The sequence below is a fragment of the Aquarana catesbeiana genome, linkage group LG12 (assembly GCF_042186555.1).
Source record: "Aquarana catesbeiana isolate 2022-GZ linkage group LG12, ASM4218655v1, whole genome shotgun sequence".
NCBI classification, from domain to species: domain Eukaryota; kingdom Metazoa; phylum Chordata; class Amphibia; order Anura; family Ranidae; genus Aquarana; species Aquarana catesbeiana.
Window position 1 is genome coordinate 37,394,898 of NC_133335.1, and position 7,430 is coordinate 37,402,327.

Here is a 7,430-nt window from a genome sequence, read left to right on the forward strand (position 1 = left end):
CTCACCACCCAGGTCTGCTAAGTGATAATAATGTACAAAGTAGTATGGGGGGGGGGGGGAGCGTCCTGACACTGGAAGGTGGGCTACAACATGTGTGACAGGAGGCTTCTATAAGATTTCTATATGTTACCCATGGCAACCTAAGGGCCTTATATGATAACTGTTCATGGTACCCATAGCAGCCTGAGATTCCCCATATACGTTGCCCATAGCAACCAGAGTGTCCTATACAAGAATTATATGTTTCCTATAGCAACCCATACCCTGTCTCATATATGTTGCCCATAACAACCAGAGTGTCCTATACAAGAACTATATATGTTGCAATAAGCAATCCATGCCCTGTCTCACGTTGCCCATAGCAACCTGAGTGTCCTATAAAAGAACTATATATGTTGCCCATAGCAACCAGAGTGTCCTATACAAGAACTAAATATGTTGCCCATAGCAACCCCGTGCCCTGTCCCATATACGTTGCCCATAACAACCAGCGTGTCCCATACAAGAATTATATATGTTGCCTATAGCAACCATAGTGTCCTATACAAGAACTATATATGTTGCCCATAGCAACCCCGTGTCCTGTCCCATATAAGTTGCCCATAGCAACCAGAGTGTCCTATACAAGAATTATATATGCTTCCCATAGCAACACGTGCCCTGTCCTATATACGTTGTCCATAGCAAACAGAGTGTACTTTACAAAAACAATATATGTTGCCCCTAGCAACCCTTGCCCTGTCTTATATATGTTGCCCATAGCAACCAGAGTGTCTGATACAAGAACTATATATGTTGCCCCTAGCAATGCATTGCCCGGTCCCATACTTGTTGCCCATAGCAACCAGAGTGTCCTATACAAGAACTATATATGTTGCCCATAGCAACCCCCTGCCCTGTCCCATATAAGTTGCCCATAGCAACCAGAGTGTCCTGTACAAGAACTATACAGTGCCTTGAAAAAGTATTCATACCCCTTGAAATTTTTCACATTTTGTCATGTTACAACCAAAAACATAAATGTATTTTATTGGGATTTTATGTGATAGACCAACACAAAGTGGCACATAATTGTGAAGAGGAAATAAAATGATAAAATGTTTTTCAACATTTCTTTACAAAGAAATACTTTGTCAATACTTTGTTCTTCTTTGCAAAATAGCTCAAGCTCTGTCAGATTGGATGGAGAGCGTCTGTGAACAGCAATTTTCAAGTCTTGCCACAGATTCTCAATTGGATTTAGGTCTGGACTTTGACTGGACCATTCTAACACATGAATATGCTTTGATCTAAACCATTCCATTGTAGCTCTGGCTGTATGTTTAGGGTCGTTGTCCTGCTGGAAGGTGAACCGCCCAAGTTTCAAGTCTTTTGCAGACTCTAACAGGTTTTCTTCTACAAGAACTATACATGTTGCCAATAGCAACCAGAGTGTCCTATACAGAGGCGGAGGGGAGGAGCTTTGACCAGGGAGGACTGACACCGTCCTCTGCTCTACTGACACCGTCCTCTGCTCTACTGACACCATCCACTGCTCTACAGACACCGTCCACTGCCCTACTGACACCATCCACTGCTCTACAGACACCGTCCACTGCTTTACTGACTGACACCGTCCACTGCTCTACTGACACCGTCCACTGCTCTACTGACACCGTCCTCTGCTCTACTGACACCATCCACTGCTCTACAGACACCATCCACTGCTTTACTGACTGACACCGTCCACTGCTCTACTGACACCGTCCACTGCTCTACTGACACCGTCCTCTGCTCTATTGACACCGTCCTCTGCTCTATTGACACCGTCCTCTGCCCTACTGACACCGTCCACTGCTCTACTGACACCATCCACTGCCCTACTGACACCATCCACTGCTCTACTGACACCGTCCACTGCTTTACTGACACCGTCCTCTGCTCTACTGACACCATCCACTGCTTTACTGACTGACACCGTCCACTGCTCTACAGACACCATCCACTGCTCTACTGACACCGTCCTCTGCTCTACTGACTGACACCATCCACTGCTCTACCGACACCGTCCACTGCTCTACCGACACCGTCCACTGCTCTACTGACACCGTCCACTGCTCTACCGACACCGTCCACTGCTTTACTGACACCGTCCACTGCTCTACTGACACCTGCTCTACTGACACCGTCCACTGCTCTACTGACACCGTCCACTGCTTTACTGACACCATCCACTGACACCATCCACTGCTCTACTGACACCGTCCACTGCTCTACTGACACCGTCCACTGCTCTACTGACACCGCCACTGCTCTACTGACACCGTCCACTGCTTTACAGACACCGTCCTCTGCTCTACTGACTGACACCATCCACTGCTCTACTGACACCGTCCACTGCTCTACCGACACCGTCCACTGCTCTACTGAGACCGTCCACTGCTCTACCGACACCGTCCACTGCTTTACTGACACCATCCACTGCTCTACCGACACCGTCCACTGCTCTACTGACACCTGCTCTACTGACACCGTCCACTGCTCTACTGACACCGTCCACTGCTCTACCGACACCGTCCACTGCTTTACTGACACCATCCACTGACACCATCCACTGCTCTACTGACACCGTCCACTGCTTTACTGACACCGTCCACTGCTCTACTGACACCGTCCACTGCTCTACTGACACCGTCCTCTGCTCTACTGACACCATCCACTGCTCTACAGACAGACACCGTCCACTGCTCTACTGATACCATCCACTGCTCTACAGACACCATCCTCTGCTCTACTGACACCATCCACTGCCCTACTGACACCATCCACTGCTTTACTGACTGACACCGTCCTCTGCTCTACTGACACCGTCCTCTGCTCTATTGACACCGTCCTCTGCTCTACTGACACCATCCACTGCTTTACTGACTGACACCGTCCACTGCTCTACTGACACCGTCCACTGCTCTACTGACACCGTCCACTGCTTTACTGACACCATCCACTGCTCTACAGACACCATCCACTGCTCTACTGACACCGTCCTCTGCTCTACTGACTGACACCGTCCACTGCTCTACTGACACCGTCCACTGCTCTACCGACACCGTCCACTGCTCTACTGACACCTGCTCTACTGACACCGTCCACTGCTCTACTGACACCGTCCACTGCTCTACCGACACCGTCCACTGCTTTACTGACTGACACCGTCCACTGCTCTACCGACACCGTCCACTGCTTTACTGACACCATCCACTGCTTTACAGACACCGTCCTCTGCTCTACTGACTGACACCATCCACTGCTCTACTGACACCGTCCACTGCTCTACAGACACCGTCCACTGCTCTACCGACACCGTCCACTGCTCTACCGACACCGTCCACTGCTCTACCGACACCGTCCACTGCTCTACCGACACCGTCCACTGCTCTACCGACACCGTCCACTGCTCTACTGACACCTGCTCTACTGACACCGTCCACTGCTCTACCGACACCATCCACTGCTCTACCGACACCGTCCACTGCTCTACCGACACCGTCCACTGCTTTACTGACACCATCCACTGACACCATCCACTGCTCTACTGACACCGTCCACTGCTTTACTGACACCGTCCACTGCTCTACCGACACCGTCCACTGCTTTACTGACACCATCCACTGACACCATCCACTGCTCTACTGACACCGTCCACTGCTTTACTGACACCGTCCACTGCTCTACTGACACCGTCCTCTGCTCTACTGACACCATCCACTGCTCTACAGACAGACACCGTCCACTGCTCTACTGACACCATCCACTGCTCTACAGACACCATCCTCTGCTCTACTGACACCATCCACTGCCCTACTGACACCGTCCTCTGCTCTATTGACACCGTCCTCTGCTCTACTGACACCATCCACTGCTTTACTGACTGACACCGTCCACTGCTCTACTGACACCGTCCACTGCTCTACTGACACCGTCCACTGCTTTACTGACACCATCCACTGCTCTACAGACACCATCCACTGCTCTACTGACACCGTCCTCTGCTCTACTGACTGACACCGTCCACTGCTCTACTGACACCGTCCACTGCTCTACCGACACCGTCCACTGCTCTACTGACACCTGCTCTACTGACACCGTCCACTGCTCTACTGACACCGTCCACTGCTCTACCGACACCGTCCACTGCTTTACTGACTGACACCGTCCACTGCTCTACCGACACCGTCCACTGCTTTACTGACACCATCCACTGCTTTACAGACACCGTCCTCTGCTCTACTGACTGACACCATCCACTGCTCTACTGACACCGTCCACTGCTCTACTGACACCGTCCACTGCTCTACCGACACCGTCCACTGCTCTACCGACACCGTCCACTGCTCTACCGACACCGTCCACTGCTCTACTGACACCGTCCACTGCTCTACCGACACCGTCCACTGCTCTACTGACACCTGCTCTACTGACCCCGTCCACTGCTCTACCGACACCATCCACTGCTCTACCGACACCGTCCACTGCTCTACCGACACCGTCCACTGCTTTACTGACACCATCCACTGACACCATCCACTGCTCTACTGACACCGTCCACTGCTTTACTGACACCGTCCACTGCTCTACTGACACCGTCCACTGCTTTACAGACACCGTCCACTGCTCTACTGACACCGTCCTCTGCTCTACTGACACCATCCACTGCTTTACAGACACCATCCACTGCTTTACAGACACCGTCCTCTGCTCTACTGACACCATCCACTGCTTTACAGACACCGTCCTCTGCCTGACACCGTCCACTGCTCTACTGACACCGTCCACTGCTCTACTGACACCATCCACTGCCCTACTGACACCATCCACTGCTTTACTGACTGACACCGTCCTCTGCTCTACTGACACCGTCCTCTGCTCTAGTGACACCGTCCTCTGCTCTACTGACACCATCCACTGCTTTACTGACTGACACCGTCCACTGCTCTACTGACACCGTCCACTGCTCTACAGACACCATCCACTGCTCTACAGACACCATCCACTGCTCTACCGACACCGTCCACTGCTCTACCGACACCGTCCACTGCTTTACTGACACTGTCCACTGCTCTACTGACACCTGCTCTACTGACACCGTCCACTGCTCTACTGACACCGTCCACTGCTCTACTGACACCGTCCACTGCTCTACAGACACCATCCACTGCTCTACAGACACCGTCCACTGCTCTACTGACACCGTCCACTGCTCTACCGACACCGTCCACTGCTCTACCGACACCGTCCACTGCTCTACTGACACCTGCTCTACTGACACCGTCCACTGCTCTACTGACACCGTCCACTGCTCTACTGACACCATCCACTGCTCTACTGACACCGTCCACTGCTCTACTGACACCATCCACTGCTTTACAGACACCGTCCTCTGCCTGACACCGTCCACTGCTCTACTGACACCGTCCACTGCTCTACTGACACCATCCACTGCCCTACTGACACCATCCACTGCTTTATTGACTGACACCGTCCTCTGCTCTACTGACACCGTCCTCTGCTCTATTGACACCGTCCTCTGCTCTACTGACACCATCCACTGCTTTACTGACTGACACCGTCCACTGCTCTACTGACACCGTCCACTGCTCTACAGACACCGTCCACTGCTCTACAGACACCATCCACTGCTCTACCGACACCGTCCACTGCTTTACTGACACTGTCCACTGCTCTACTGACACCTGCTCTACTGACACCGTCCACTGCTCTACCGACACCGTCCACTGCTCTACCGACACCGTCCACTGCTCTACAGACACCGTCCACTGCTCTACTGACACCGTCCACTGCTCTACCGACACCGTCCACTGCTCTACCGACACCGTCCACTGCTCTACTGACACCATCCACTGCTTTACTGACTGACACCGTCCACTGCTCTACTGACACCGTCCACTGCTCTACTGACACCGTCCACTGCTCTACAGACACCGTCCATTGCTCTACTGACACCGTCCACTGCTCTACCGACACCGTCCACTGCTTTACTGACACTGTCCACTGCTCTACTGACACCTGCTCTACTGACACCATCCACTGCTCTACTGACACCGTCCACTGCTCTACTGACACCGTCCACTGCTCTACCGACACCATCCACTGCTCTACTGACACCGTCCACTGCTTTACAGACACCGTCCTCTGCTCTACTGACTGACACCATCCACTGCTCTACCGACACCGTCCACTGCTCTACTGACACCGTCCACTGCTCTACCGACACCGTCCACTGCTTTACTGACACCATCCACTGACACCATCCACTGCTCTACTGACACCGTCCACTGCTCTACTGACACCGTCCACTGCTCTACTGACACCGTCCTCTGCTCTACTGACACCATCCACTGCTCTACCGACACCGTCCACTGCTCTACTGACACCGTCCACTGCTCTACTGACACCGTCCACTGCTTTACAGACACCGTCCTCTGCTCTACTGACTGACACCATCCACTGCTCTACTGACACCGTCCACTGCTCTACTGACACCGTCCACTGCTCTACCGACACCGTCCACTGCTCTACCGACACCGTCCACTGCTCTACCGACACCGTCCACTGCTTTACTGACACCGTCCACTGCTCTACTGACACCGTCCACTGCTCTACTGACACCGTCCACTGCTCTACTGACACCGTCCACTGCTCTACAGACACCGTCCACTGCTCTACCGACACCGTCCACTGCTCTACCGACACCGTCCACTGCTCTACTGACACCTGCTCTACTGACACCGTCCACTGCTCTACTGACACCGTCCACTGCTCTACTGACACCATCCACTGCTTTACAGACACCGTCCTCTGCCTGACACCGTCCACTGCTCTACTGACACCGTCCACTGCTTTACTGACACCATCCACTGACACCATCCACTGCTTTACAGACACCGTCCTCTGCCTGACACCGTCCACTGCTCTACTGACACCGTCCACTGCTCTACTGACACCATCCACTGCCCTACTGACACCATCCACTGCTTTACTGACTGACACCGTCCTCTGCTCTACTGACACCGTCCTCTGCTCTATTGACACCGTCCTCTGCTCTACTGACACCATCCACTGCTTTACTGACTGACACCGTCCACTGCTCTACAGACACCATCCACTGCTCTACCGACACCGTCCACTGCTTTACTGACACTGTCCACTGCTCTACTGACACCTGCTCTACTGACACCGTCCACTGCTCTACCGACACCGTCCACTGCTCTACAGACACCGTCCACTGCTCTACAGACACCATCCACTGCTCTACTGACACCATCCACTGCTTTACTGACTGACACCGTCCACTGCTCTACTGACACCGTCCACTGCTCTACTGACACCGTCCACTGCTCTACAGACACCGTCCATTGCTCTACCGACACCGT